Source organism: Lutra lutra, chromosome 14 (assembly GCF_902655055.1).
Source record: "Lutra lutra chromosome 14, mLutLut1.2, whole genome shotgun sequence".
Taxonomy (NCBI): Eukaryota; Metazoa; Chordata; class Mammalia; order Carnivora; family Mustelidae; genus Lutra; species Lutra lutra.
Genome location: NC_062291.1, coordinates 7,392,617 through 7,407,929, shown reverse-complemented (window position 1 = coordinate 7,407,929; position 15,313 = coordinate 7,392,617).

The window sequence follows — 15,313 nt, the reverse complement described above, 5'->3', positions numbered from 1 at the left end:
CCTGGCAAATGTGAGGGACTCTTTTGAACTCTGGCAGCTCTCAACAGCATCCCTGGTGTACATGAACCAACCATAACAGTACTTCTGAGAGATGGTGGCATTTCCCTCACCAGTGGATTTCTTAATGCCCTGATGAAAGGAGCATCTTTCCAGCCCCTCTCAGGGAACTGAGTTAGGAGATGGGTGAATGGGTCATACACAATATAGCCACACTGGCATTCCTATTTCCTTGGGTCCTGCTTCTCCATTAGGCCAAAGGAATTCATGCATTTCAACTTCTCTTGGTGGGGGCCACCAGGTTTCACTCTACCAAGTAAGCAAGCAAACAGAACCACTCCCCCTGCTCCAGGAAGCTCACTGAGCTAGAATCCCTTGGGAAAGAAACATCCCGTTCCTCCCTCCCTGGTTTACCACGCTCAGGATTGATTCGCACATGTATCCCCAAGCCTTTCACCAATATAAAGACCAAAATCTTGCACTTACTTTGGTGTGTAAATCTCCCCCCATTTAGATTTGGCTTTATAACATGAGGGACATGTTGACATTTAGCTCTGGTTTTGGTCTGAAGACCAGTGAGACCAAGACAATGAGAAGAGAGGAGATACAAAGAGACTTGGACACCCCCCCCCCCCGCCCACTGGCAATGTAACATTATAGGTCTTCAAGCAAGTGAAGAACAATAGGGAGAAGGAGCTACTTCCTAACATAAGGGAAGATTTGTCCACTATGAATCCTCAGTCCCACGTGTCCCATTCCCACTCTTTCCAATCAGTCTCCTCACCACCAGTGAGAGATGAGAGGAGGCTGTGACTCTAACAGATGTTGTGAATCAGGAACCCACAACATCTGCCTTTTGGTTTCAGATGCTGTTGCAAAAGATAAGATAGTCTTTCAGTAATCATTGAAAGCCCCTTGTTTTCAGACTGTGCCTTGAACTATCATTTAAGACTTGGTCATTCGCCACTTAATCTTTCCAGCCATTGGGATCAACCACTCTACCCCACAGTTTGTGACTTCTTTGTGCCCTCATGCTGTGCTCTGGAAGCAACCACTAGGCTTCTCAATGCCCTAACTTCGGTGGGACCTTCATTGTACTGGATAATTGCTACAAGCTACCACAAGTAATCATTTGTGCATGAGCTGCCTTAATATGACTTGAATTTTCATCGTCATTAAATCCAACAAGGCTAGATAATCAAGCTCAAATTCTCCCCCATTTCCTGAGGGGGTGTTGCGGCCAGCCCTCTTGGTGTCAGTTTCTGTATTTCTCAGGGTTTTTGGTGGCAAGCAATAGAAATAGTTGGGCATCTCTGTACAATTTTCCTCCTTTTATGTGGTCGCCATCATATTGGATCAGGACCCATGCTAAGATCTCATCTTTTTAATTTTTTATTAACATTGGTTAGTTTAAGCAGAAAAAGAATGTATCAAAAAGTGCATTACGTGGCTTACAAGATCTTCCGGACTTCTGCAGGAATGTGGAATTTGGAGGCTACGAGAGAGGAATGATGCCCAAAACCATGCTGCGGAACAACCGAGTACTACCACCACCGGCTCTCACGCGGTACTTTGCATCACAGACTGCACCAGCGCTGGACACTGGGAACTGCCTGTTTCTGCTGGGAATGAAAATCATTGCAGAGAACAGAAAACCTGACTAATAGGTTAAAAAGAAGTGCTTCTTTTTCTCCCATATCTAGAAGTCAGTTGCAGGCTCCATAGCTCAGGGGTTAGAGCACTGGTCTTGTAGAAGTCAGTTGCTGCCAAACATGGATTCGACTGTCCAAGAAATCTGCCAAGGACTCTGGCTCTTCTGATCTCTCTACCACCAGCGGCACACCGGCTCTGACAGCTCCTCAGTGCTGTGCCCTCGTGGTGGCCACATGGCTGCTGCAGCCCTAGATAAGACATTCATGGCCAAGGCAGAAATCGGGAGAAGACAGAAAGGGTGACTTCCATAGCAGGAAGATAAGTTTTTTTCCCCAGAAATCTCAAGACAGACCTCCACCTGTAGTGCATCATACACTCCTCTAGTGATGCAAAGGGAACTGAGAAAACACACCTCTGGCATGATCGAGTTCTATAGTAGGGGCAGATGAGGGAAAGGGTTGTAAAGGATGTTGGGCAAGGGACTCTCTCTCTAGAGTAAGAGGATGAAGTTCACGCTTCTCTGAATCAAGAACTTTCAGTGCAAAGTCTGGGGCAAGGCCATCTGATTGGCAGAACCCAGACCAAGTTCCCATATCCTAGCAGCCATGGTGGCTGGAAACATAAGCATCTAGCATCTTCACTGTCTATGGTGGGAACTCCTACTTCCTAATGTAGGAAGTTCCCCAATGTGGGAAGGGAGTTCAGATGCTGCTGGGCCAACGTGGAGACAGAGATCTTCCTGCATTGTTATAGACCTTCCCAGATCATCATCTCCACATGGTTAAAAGTTTACAATCGAGGGGCGCCTGGGTGGCTCAGCCTCTGCTTTTGGCTTAGGTCATGATCCCAGGGTCCTTGGATCAAGCCCCGCGTCAGGGAGCCTGCTTCTCCCTATCTCTCTGCCTGCCTCTCTGCCTCCTTGTGATCTCTGCCTGTCAAATAAATAAATAAGAATCTTAAAAAAAAAAAAAAAAAGTTCAGAATCGACTTTTGGGGAAACAGACATAACATTTGCGTGACGTCATCATTTTAAAAAATTATCTGTCAGCTGTCCTCAGAATTCATTCAAATATTAAAGGGTGAGAAGAAAGCATCCAAAGAAGGAAATCTGTTTGCCCCTTGATTGGTTGCTGAGGTCCTGCTGCCATGAGGCATCTCTTCCAGCTCTGAACTTCCTGTCCCAACTGAGGGTACAGCTATCCAGGATCTCCCCCACCAGTTGCACAAGTGCCCTGGGCCTGCAGACCACAGTGTCCCCACCCTGCAGGACTTTGCATACCCTCCCCATGCTCCATGCCCCCTAAAATGCATCTGTCCAGAGGACTAAGACTTCCAAGGCAAGAAGGAGCTCATTTAGATAAACAGATCTTTGCTGGTGCTCTCCTGGGGAAAAGCACCCTATCCTAGTCAGTAGGACAGGCACCCTATTCCATGCTGATTCCTCTGCAGAAATGTAGGATAATTAGAAACCACACAACCCCCGGAGCCCGCTCCATCTAGGATATTAATAAAGGCGCCCAGAAGGCCCACACTCATGGGGGAAGAAGTCAGCGGAAGGAGGCGTGCCCCCCCACCCCCGGGCGACAGCCACTTATCAATATTCATAGGTGTAGGTTGTTAGACAAAACCTCTCAACAGTCCCACTTGCCCCAGATTTACTGCTGGTTTACATTTTAAAAATTCAACCCCTAAAAACTTTGTGTCATGTGGCTTGCCAGATCCCACTCCTGAAAGATTCCTCTTCTGCTCTCAGCGAGGATAGGTTGGGACTGCTTTGCCGACCGAAACCGACAGAAAAGCCTAACGATGATCACCTCGTTTTCGTGACCAGCACGTAGTAGGTGTTTGATTCATGATCAGACGAGCCACTGACCCGCTGGCTGTCCTTTCTGTTTTAGCCATTTCTTGTGGGGGTTTTGGTCTAAACAGCAGTCTTAAACTTTCAACGCTAAGGGTTTCAAAGATTTCGGGAACGCTGAGAGATTCAAGGGGGAGTAGGTGAAGCAGTGTGAGTGAGAAGGGTTTCGCTGGCTCAGATTACTCTGGGGCAAAAGTTCCTATTTCAACAAATAAATCTTACCTGTTATGAAATATGAATGACTTACGCACCTATTTTTTTTCCCTCATGCTTGTAATTCCTAAATTAAAAGACTAGCGGGGCGTCTGGGCTGCTCAGTCAGTTGGGCATTCAACTCTTGGTCTAGGCTCAGGTCAGGATCTCGGGGTCATAGGATGGAGTCCCACATCAGCTCCCTGCCCAGTGGGGAGCCTGCTTCTCCCTCTGCCTGCTGCTCCCCCTTCTTGTGCACTGACAAATAAATTATAAAATCCTTTAAAAAAAAAAAAAAAGGTTTCATTCCCCCCCGCAGTAGGAAGCATATCAGATTTTAACTCAGTCAGGTAGCCACAGTGAGGTTATGGGTAACAAACTCCAGATCTAGGACAATGCTTAACCGGTTTCTAAGCAAACAGACAGAAAGTACAGCCCTCCTAAGGGTTGCTCAGAAGTGCCCTTTTCATAATTCAATCATCTCATTAAAAGTTTGATATTAAGTGGATCTGGGGGGAAAAAAAGGATTTAGTACAAATTGGGGCCCACAGAGGTCAAGAGCATAGAATATTGCCTACTTGCCTGAAAACAGAACGAAAAGTTAACTACTGTTGAAAACCTGAAAGCATACCCTGCTCCAGGGAAGTACTTTTCAGTGGTTTGCTCAAATTTCGGGGGAAAAACTCAATCCAGTTCTTTCCAGGATTTCTTGGAAAGTCGTTTAAGCAGCCTTCCACTGCCCCCCATCCTTTTCATATCCCATTATTGTCTCTAGAAAATGCAGTGCTTTCCTCTGGGCAGAGAAAGTCGAGTCCATCTGTGGCATTTCATAATGTCTCAGGGCCTGAGAAGAACCATATCTTATTCAGGGGTAGAAGGTTCATGCACAGCAGGGAAAATTAGTCATTAAAATTATACCCCAGGTCTCCCGGGCGTGCACAGGGTTAGCCACTGAGAGTAGCTGGAATCTGTTCTGCAGAAAGGCTGGCTTCTGGCCACGGCACAGGGCAGAAGGAAGGAAGGTGAAGCGTGTGCGTCCCAAGTCATTTGGAGAAAGTTTCAGAGGCTGGGCTGGAGCTGGGTTTCACGGGTCCTGAAGCTTCCTTGCTGTTGGGAGACCTTCTTTAAGGAAAGAAAAACAAAACTACAAGTATAAAAATTAGTTAAAGTTTAAGAAGCTAAGCAGTCCCACAAATATTACAAAATCCAGAGGAAGAATGCAGCGATTTTACTAATGAATTGTCTGAGGCATTTCCACACACTTTGTTCCCTATATTTTCTGGCTGCCTGCACCTCTTCACGGAAGAAAGACTCTGCAGTGTCATCGTCTGTGGAGACAGTAGAAAGGTCATTCTTTTCTCTAGCACGATTAATCGGATACCAGTTTTATTACTGAAGGTCAGGCGAACTGCGACTTCACAGCTAGTTAACTGGAGTTATGTCGATGTTTAGGATTCCTGCCCGGTTGGGAAAACATCAGTGAGCTTGCTCTCACTTATGGTTCACAGTTTTGGGGGCATGTCCAGGTCTCCTGGGCAGTGCTGAGTGTTAAGGAGTCTGAATCAATGGCTCTCATAACCCAGTGGGTGGTGATGGCCCTGTCAGGGGCTATGAAAAGTTTAAGTTCTTTTTATATTATATTATAAGTCCCATCTGTTGCAAAGGAGAACAAAGGCCACAGCAGGAAAAAACGCAGGTCAGCACTTGGGGCCCCAAGGCTTGGCCACACCCAGAGCTTCATTTGCATTTTTCCTGTGAGGCTGGGCACAGTGACGTTTTCTACTTGGAAAGGGAAGAATGCGCTCCCTGCCCACGGTGCCAGGGAGCAGCCTCCACCATTATGCAGTCTGGAGACCAGGCCAACAGGGAGAGAAACAGAAGGAAAACAGGCAAACTTAGGGACCCTGCGGAGGGCGGGGTGGGGTTCCTGGCAGTCCACGTGGTCAGGGCTGGTAGGATTTCAGCAGATAGATGCCGTGGGAACAGACCCACGCTTCTAGAGGAGACAGAGAATTTAAACGCGGGGCAGAGGCTCTAGTAGCAGATCCACAGCCAAATGCTTGTCCATGGTGCTCCCAAAATGGGAAGCCACACCGAGGATAATAATCCCACAGCAATCATGCTGACCCCTGCACTGCCCCGAGAATAAGGAAACTAAATGTAGGAGTTGGCTTGGGCTTCCATAATGAAGTAACACAGGCCACGTGGCTTACACGACAGAAAGGCATTTTCTTGAAGCTCTAGAGGCTGGGAGTCCAGGACCAGGATGCCAGCACCGGGGGTCCTGGCGAGGACTCTCCCCAGTCACTGGCTTGCGGCGTCTCCACACATGGGAGTGGAGGTGAGCTCTCTGGCGCTGCTTCTTACAAGGACACTAATCCCACCACGAGGGCCCCAGCCTCATCATCTCTCCTGACCCAATTATCTCCCAAGGGCCCCAACTCCAAACACAATCCCATGGGGGTGAGTCTTTTGTCACATGAATTCTGGGAGAGACCTAATTCGGTTCATAGCACCAGCTAAACGAAGGATCTAGAGGGTGGCTAAGCCACTCCCCTCTGCCCACAGGAAGAGCACAAAGCCACGCCACAAGCTCTTCGGCCCTGGCTGGGCCACACCATGCTGCCTCAGCACATTCGGGTCAGGGGACACTGGCGGCTTTCTGCGTGCACAGACTCAACAACCAAGCTTCTGGACAGTCTCCTGCGATAAGGTAGCTGAGAGCCTTCCTCCAAAGGGCACGCAGCCTGAGCCCCCCATCAGCCCGCTGAGCAGACGGCTGAGCCAGGCGGCTTCCTGGAGCTCGCAGAAGCCCCAAAGGAGGAGGTAGGCCATTGGCAAGCCCAGTGCTAAGCTGCTTGAAATGGGTCAGAAATGGGTCCCTCTGGGCCCCAGGTGGAACCGACAGGGACTGTGCCTCACTGCTTTACACACGACCTTGCTGATAACCCTGGTTCTTGGTGTCCAAACTAGGTGATGAGGTGATCCACCCACAGTGGACTGTGAAAAAGTGAAATAAAATATGCATATGAGCCTTTAGCCCTGTATCTGGAAGATTCCACCATCTGGGGGCAGGGAACAGTGCTGCTACTGATGGTCCTGCGACGGCAATGGGGGACCATTGGCGGTGAGGGGGGTAGGCTGATCCGTCCCCTCTGATCTCACTCCCCTGCAGGGCAAGTGACTCAGCCGCACGTGCCCTGAAATGAGCGGTTACTTGGAGACTGTGTGATGCCTCATCTCTGGGGCTGAGAATCACGAGTTTAAGATGGAAAGAGAAGGAAGTGCAGCACTGGGGAGGGCTGAGGGGACAAGGAAGAACCAGGAGTGCACGGAAAAAGAGAGGTTTGGTGGACAGAAAAGAAAAGGGATCGGATACGGCAGGTGGCATGGGCTGTGAGGAAGGACAGGAAGCAGGTTTGGTAATCCCCAGAGGCTGGAGCGTGAGAAGGTTGGGGGACAAGGGCCAAGGACTGGAAGTAAATATGCTTGAGGAAAAGCAAACAGGCAAACAAACCGACAACAATCATCTCTAAGGTGTTAGAAGAAAACCTTTTCAAGGATAGTATTTCACGCATTCCTAAGCATATCCCCATTCATTTAACATGCTGTGCTCTCTGGCCAATGGTGATGAAAGGCTCAGAGAGGTTACGAGACTTCCCTGAAGGCACACAACTCTCTGAGGGCAGTGCTGGACTAGGAAGCCTCATGTCTAGCTCTGAGCCAGGCACAATGCTGCCCCAAAGCACAGTGATGACCCCCCACATCCCCTCCCCCACCCCTACCCATCCAGGATGAGACCACAGCCAATGCCTTGGGCCACTGGGGCAGGTGACTTTATAAACTGTAACTGGCCCCCACCTGACCTGCTGTCCTTTAATATGTAGCCACCTGCTGGACTCTGGTCAGCCCGGCAAGGGTGGCGAGCCCCAGGGCCCGGGGCAGTCTGTTCTGTTGCACTCCAGTGAGACCTGCTCAAGTAAGCACTTGGCAATGGCATTTTAACTATGAGCTGCTTCACAGGCTTGGTCGAGGTTTTGATCCCACTTGACGCTGCAAACAGCAAGTAGTAAGAGATCCGATGCTGGCCAGTAGGATGCATCTTGGCGAGCCGAGGGCCAGCTGGGAGCCACACAGACTCCCCCGCTGATCGCCTGCACCCCAGGCAGCAGGCACCGTGGCAGGTTCTGAGAACGCAGAGCTAGTTAGCCCAGGCCTTGGCCTTGAGGAGCGCAGGGCCAAGACACGCATGTGCACCACGTGACCAGGGAAGCTCCGAGGAGGGAGGTTCCATCTCTGGGGTTGGTGGGGGTGGGGGGTGTACGGGGGTGGGGGGGCACCTGAGAGGAGTCACCAGCAGGGTAGACCTGGTGGGTGCTAACAAGCACCGCAGGGCTGAGCGTGCGTATTCTGGGTGCAGGCCTGTCTGGAGGCTCAAGGCTGAGAGAGGACTCCTCCCCGGGCCCTTCCCCAGTCCCCAGAGCATTTCTGCATGAGGGCGGGGCCGCAGTGAAAGGGAGGAGCCTGGCCAGCAGCTGTGCACGGAAGCTGCCCAGAGTTAGGATCTTACTCCGTAGAGACTGTATTAGGACCTCTAAGCGGCAAATGTCACAAACCACCTCCCGTGAACTTACTACAGAAGCGGGATGGATTCGCCAAGGAATCAAAGCTCAGGGAGGCAGAGGTGGAGCTGGCGCTGGAGGGGTTGGGGTGAAGGCAGGACCCTGGGTGGGACCCCTGGAGGTGTCTGCTCTCTGTCCCCTCCTGGAGGGTCAGCTTCTCCCCACAGCAGGCATGTGACTGCTCAGCTCTGCCCACACTCCTGCAAAGAGCTGGCCAGGAAACAGGTTTCCATCCCCAGGCACAGCTGGAGGGCTCCTGGGGCAGATGCCCTGCGGCCCACCTTGGGATTCATATTCCTCTTGCCCCCCCTTCTGGACAGAAACTCCTTCACAGGTGACAAAAGAAGGAAACTTCTCTGGGGAGCCTGGGAGACTCAGTCATTAAGGCTTTTCCTTCAGTTCAGGTCATGATCCCAGTGTCCTGGGATGGAGCCGCACATCGGGCTCCGTGCTCAGCAGGGAGCCTGCTGCTCCCTCTCCCACTCCCCCTGCTTGTATTCCCTCTTTTGCTGTGTCTTTCTCTGTCAAATAAATAAATGAATGGAATCTTTAAAAACAAAAAAACAAGGAAACTTCTCTAGTTTAATGTGTTTGGGAAATGAGGGGCTGAGCAAGGTGTGTGAGTCTTGCAGGGCTGCCAGAGCAAAGTCCCGCGGAGTAGGGGGCTTCAACAATAGAAATTCATCATTTCACATTTCTGGAGACTGAAAGTCCAAGATCAAGGTGTCCGCAGGTTTGGTTTCTTCTGAGGCCTCTCTTTGGGCCCATGGACGGCCACTTCCCTGGTTGTTACATGGTCTTCCTCTGTGTGAGTCTGTGTCCTAATCTTCTCCTGTAAGGACACCAGTCATTTTGGATTAGGACCAACCCATATGACCTCATTTTACCTTAATTACCTCCTTAAAGATCCCATCTCCACATACAGTCACACTCTGAGGCAGTAGGGGTTAGGACTTCCACATCTGAATTCTGGGTGGACAGGATTAATAGGTGATTTGAAGTGAGTCCTGGCTAGGAGGTAATAGTGCACACGATATTAATTTCTAGGACCCACTGGGTTCTGGCTTTGTGCCAGACACTGTTCCAAGGCCTTTTCATGAAGTGACTAATTTTATCTTTGTAGCAATCAATGAATCAAGATTTCCCAATAAAGTGCTTAGCTCCATTAAAAAACAAAGACAAAAAGCAAAACAAAGCAAACAAAGGCCCAGATGGAGGAGGTGGTCTTGAACAGAGCAGGAAAGATGCTGGCGGACTCTTCTTTGCAACAGTCCATATCCAGCACATCACCGTCCTTAAAACACACGACAAAGTCATGTTCTTTCTTGCCCGATCTGTGTTACAATACCTACTAGTTAATTTCATCAACAGATATCTACTGAAGCCTTACTCAGTATTGGGCACAGAGCAAGGTAGTTGGAAAACTTGCAGGTATAAGACATATTCCTGTGGGGGAAAATTTCTTGTATATGGATTAAAAAAAGAAAAAAACCTCTCGAATGCTACAAAACAAACCAGCAGTAATGGTTAGCTGAGAGTGGGACTGGGAAGATAGGGACAGAGAAGTGGAGGATCGTCACTGCATGTCTTTTTGTATATTTTAATGTTTTTAAAAAGATTTATTTATTTATCTTAGTGGAGAGAGAACACGAGTGGGACAGGCAGAGGGAGAGGGAGAGAGAACCTCAAGCAGGCTCCGTGCTGAGTTTGAAGCACAACGTGGGGCTCAATCTCGCGACCCTAGATCGGGACACATGCCGAAATCAAAATTCAGACACTTAACCAATGGTGTCACCCAGGGGCCTCTATTTTTATGTTTGGTTTTTTTTTTTTTTTGGGGGGGGGGGGGAACCATGTGTCTGTATGGCCTATTCACAAAAGTTAAGTTTAAAAAAAAGTCAGGGGCGCCTGGGTGGCTCAGTGGGTTAAAGCCTCTGCCTTCAGCTCAGGTCATGGTCCCAGGGTCCTGGGATCGAGCCCCGCATCGGGCTCTCTGCTCAGCAGGGAGCCTGCTTCCCTTCCTCTCTCTCTGCCTGCCTCTGCCTACTTGTGATCTCTGTCTGTCAAATAAATAAATAAAATCTTTAAAAATAAAAATAAATAAATAAATAAAAGTCAGACATGAACCACTCCTGCGCCCGGCCAAGGGGACCTGTCATTCATCATGTTCATATTAGGCTTTAATTTTAACAACAAGGTAAATGGAAAATTATCCCACCTTTACCTAACCTCCTTTAAGAATATGTGGGACTGGGGCGCCTGGGTGGCTCAGTGGGTTAAGCCGCTGCCTTCGGCTCAGGTCATGATCTCGGGGTCCTGGGATCGAGTCCCACATCGGGCTCTCTGCTCAGCAAGAAGCCTGCTTCCCTCTCTCTCTCTCTCTCTGCCTGCCTCTCCGTCTACTTGTGATCTCTCTCTGTCAAATAAATGGATGGAATCTTTAAAAAAAAAAAAAAGAATATGTGGGACTGAAAACACTGTCATTGCTCTGCAAGTGAAAAACAGAGGCCAAGAGAGAGTTTGTGGACTGATCACTCAACACGCTAAGCCTGAACTGGGGGCCTGGTTCTCTGATTTCTAGTTTGAGGCCGTCATCACTACATACACGGTTGAGCCTCGGAGTCTGCAGATAACGGAAGTCATTATAGCATTCATTCAACAAATATGTTTTACGTCTCTGGTGAACAAAATGCACATGGTCCCTGACCTCTGTGGGTTTATGTTCTATTGGGAGAAACAGGCTGATAATTAAATGAGCATCTCATTACATGTTGTAGTAAGTTCTACAAAGAAAAAAAAAAGAGATGCCATAAGGAGGACTGAGGAAGATGGTGGAGTAGGAGGCTCCTACGTTCATCTCAACCCACAGACACATCTAGATAACACATCAGCTGAACCAACTCAGAAAATGACCTGACCGAACAGACTTTCCATGGTTAATTGTAGAAAGAAGTGAGAATGGTAGGAGGGGTAAGACATGTTGGGAACCAAACTCCTGACGGTGCTGACCACAAACAGGAGGGACACAAGCTTGGAGACATCTGAGGAGGAGACTCCTCACCAGGCATCACAGACATAGGCAACCTACGCCAGGAAGACAAGTCGCCATCACCACTGGTTTTCAAAACCGGTGGGGCTTAACTTTTCAAGTTTTTTTTTTTTTTTAAAGATTTTATTTATTTATTTGATAGAGAGAGATCACAAGCAGGCAGAGAGGCAGTCAGAGAGAGAGGAGGAAGCAGGCTCCCCGCTGAGCAGAGAGCCTGACGCGGGGCTCGATCCCAGGACCCTGAGATCATGACCCGAGCCAAAGGCAGCGGCTTAACCCACTGAGCCACCCAGGCGCCCCAACTTTTCAAGTTTTTACAATCAGCAGGGCTTAACTCTGGATACTTTCAAAATTATGCGGCTTAGCTCTGGAAAACCTGGAGGGTGATCGGAAACTGAGTGCTACCCCTTAAAGAAAAAGCCTAACAAACAACTCCACCAAGATACTGCATTAGCAGCAGCAGTTTGAAAAGCACGTGTGGTGTATGTGAATAGTTGCTAACCTCAGAATGTGTGCTGAGGGGGAAGGGATCTTTGGGAGATTCTCCAAGAACGAAAGAGCTGACAGAGACCATTTCTCCCCCATCCAATCCCTTGCCTCCACCTAGATAGACCAACACTTCTGGAAACCAGTGTGAATACCCTTCACCCATCTTGCTGACACTGCAGCCCTGGGGCAGTGTTCTTCTGTGAATCTGTCCCATCCAAATCACATCACTCAGAGGTGTCCCTCTAAAGTGACTCTTGCCCTGGGGAGAGTCATACAACAGTATTACTGTAGTCCCAGTAACAGATTAGGGGCAGACATCTGGTCTGGCTACCAGCCTGCCCACCAACAGAAACTTCTTAATGGACAATGTAGGGAGACTACCCTGCAGTCAGTGAGACCACAGCCCCAGAAGATGGGCTGAGGACAGGCATCTGGTCTAGCTGCTGACATTACCCAACTACAAGCCTACAGAACCCCAGACTGGCCCCCTAACATCACAGGGACCAAACCCTGCCCAGTGGGCCTACCAAAGGCAAAATGGGCCATTGGAAGTATTGGACTGAAGGTAAATGTGGCTAGCTACAACAGTAGTGTGCACTCAACCCACACAGGAGACACCCCTGAAGCATGCTGGTCTGGTGACCAGGTGATATTATGCTACAAGGCACCACAGGACCTCTTCTTCATAAGGCCACTATTTACAAGATCAAGAGACACAGCTGATTTTCCTAACACATGGAAGTAAATACAGAAAACTGGACAAAATAAGGAGACAAAGGAATGTGTCCCAAATGAAAGAGCAGGACAAAACCATAGCAAAAGAGCTAAATGAAACAAAGATAGGCAACATGCCTGATTAAGAATTCAAAGTAATGGTCATAAAGATAAGCTCACTAGAAAAAAGAAAAAAAAAAAAGACACTCACTGGACTTGAGTAGAGAACCTCTGTGAGACTTAAACAAAGAGAAAATATGAAAAGAAGTGGGGTGCCTGGGTGGCTCTGTAGGGTTAAGTGTCTGATTCATGATTTCAGCTCAGGTCATGATCTCAGTATCATGAGATCAAGCCCCACCTCGGGCTCCATGTTGGGCAAGGAGCCTGCTTAAGATTCTCTCTCCCTCTGCCCTTCCCAACCCCCACTCATGCTTTCTCTCTCTCCCTCCCTCTCTCTCTCTAAAAAAAAAAAAAGAAAGAAAGAAAGAAAGAAAAATAAAATATTAAAAAGAACAAATCAGAGATGAAAAAACTCGGAGACAAAATTAAAAATACATTAGAGGGAATCAAGCAGATTAGAGTAGGTGTAAGAACACATCAATGAGATGGAAGATAGGATAATGGAAAGCAAACAAGCTGAAGAGCAAAAAGAGAAAAGAATAATTTTTTAAAAATGAGAATAGGTTAAGAGAACTCAGCGACATCATCATGCGTAATAACATTTGGACTGTAAGGATCCCAGGAGAAGAGAGAGAAAAGGGTGCAGAAAATTTATTTGAAGAAATAATAACTGAAAACTTCCTGAATCTGGCAAGGAAACAGACATCCAGATCCAGGACACACAGAGAACCCCCAACAAAATCAACCCAAGTGGATCCACACCAAGACACACAAAATAATGAAAATGATGAGAAGTAGTGATAGAGTTTCAAAAGCAGTAGGAAAAAAAGAAAACCAATTACATAAAGGGAAACCCCATAAAGCTCAGCAGAGTTTTCAGCAGAAACTTTGCATGCTAGAAAAAGTAGCATGATATACTCAAAGTGCTGAAAGAAAAAAAAAAAAAGCCCTGCAACCAAGAGTACTCTGCCTATAGCAAGGCTATCATTCAGAATGGAAAGAAAGATGAAGAGTTCTCCAGACAAACAAAAGTTAAAGGAGTTCATGACTACTATGCCAGGCATACAAAATGTTAAAGGGAATTCTTTGTGTGGACAAAAAAGACCATCATCAGGAGTAATAAAGTTAGGATAGGATAGGAAAAAATTCACAGGTAAATGCAAACTTAATAAAAGAGGTAGATTAATCATCTACAATACCACTTCAAAGGATAAAACATGAAAGCAGTAAAACCAATTTTATCTATAAAATCAGTCAAGGGATTCACAGAATAGAAGAATGTAAAGTATGATACCATAAAGACATAAGAAGGGGAATAAAAATGTAATGCTTTAAGAATGCGTTCAAACTTAAGTGACCATCAATGTAATATAGACTGTTAAATGCATAAGATGCTATATATGAACCTAATGGCAACCACAAACAAACACCTATAATAGATGTACCAAAAAAATAAAGATCCAACATATCACTAAAGAAAGCCATTAAATCACAAAGGAAAAGAATGAGAGGTGAAAGGAACAGAGAAGAACTACAAAAATGATAGAGCAAGTTACAAAACAGCAGCAAGTACACACCAATCAATAATCACTGTGAATGTAAATGAACTAAATGCTCCAGTGCAAAGGCAGAGTGACTGAAAGTAAGACCCATCTATGCTGCCTACAGGAGACTCACTTCGACGTAAAGACACATGCATATGGAAAATGAAGGGATGAGAAAACCTTTATCGTGAAAATGGAAGCAAAAAGAAAGCAATATTTATATCAGACAAAATAGAATTTGAAGTCTATTTGTCGTAAGAGATAAAGGACATTACGTAACTACAGTCCAACAAGAAAATTTAACAATTACAAAAATCTATGCACCCAACATGGGAGCACCTAAATATATAAAACAACTACTAACAGACATAAAGTAAGAAAATGTAATACATAATAATACAGTAATACATAATAGTAAGGGACTTTAACACCCCACTTACATCAATGGATAGATCATCCAGACTAAAAATCAGGAAGGCAACAGTAGTTTTGCATTTGGACCAGATGGACCTAACAGATATATCCAGAATAATATTCCATCCAAAAATGGCAGAATACATATTCTTTTCAAGCACACACGGAACATTCTCCAGAACTGACCACATGTTAGGCAAAACAAGTCTCAATAAATTAAAAAAGGTTGAAATTACATCATGCTTCTTTTCTGAACAAAATAGTATGAAACTAGAAATCAATTACAAGAAAAAAAAATCTGGACAGGACACAAATACATAGAGGCTAAAAAACATGCTGCTACTAACCAATTTCTTTCAACCAAGATATCAAAGAGGATATCAAAAATACATGGAGACATATGCAAAAGAAAACACAACAGTCCAAAATTTGGGGGATGCAGCAAAAGCTGTTCTAAGAGGAAAGATTATGGCAATACATGCCTACCTCAAGAAGTAAGAAAAACCTCAAAGAAACAACCTAACCTTACACCTAAAGGAGCTAGAAAAAGAAGAACAAACCAAACTCAAAGCCAGTAGAAGGAAAGATAAAATAAAGATTAGAGCAGAAAAAAATGAAATGAAGACTTAAAAAACAACACAACAGATCAATAAAACTAAGA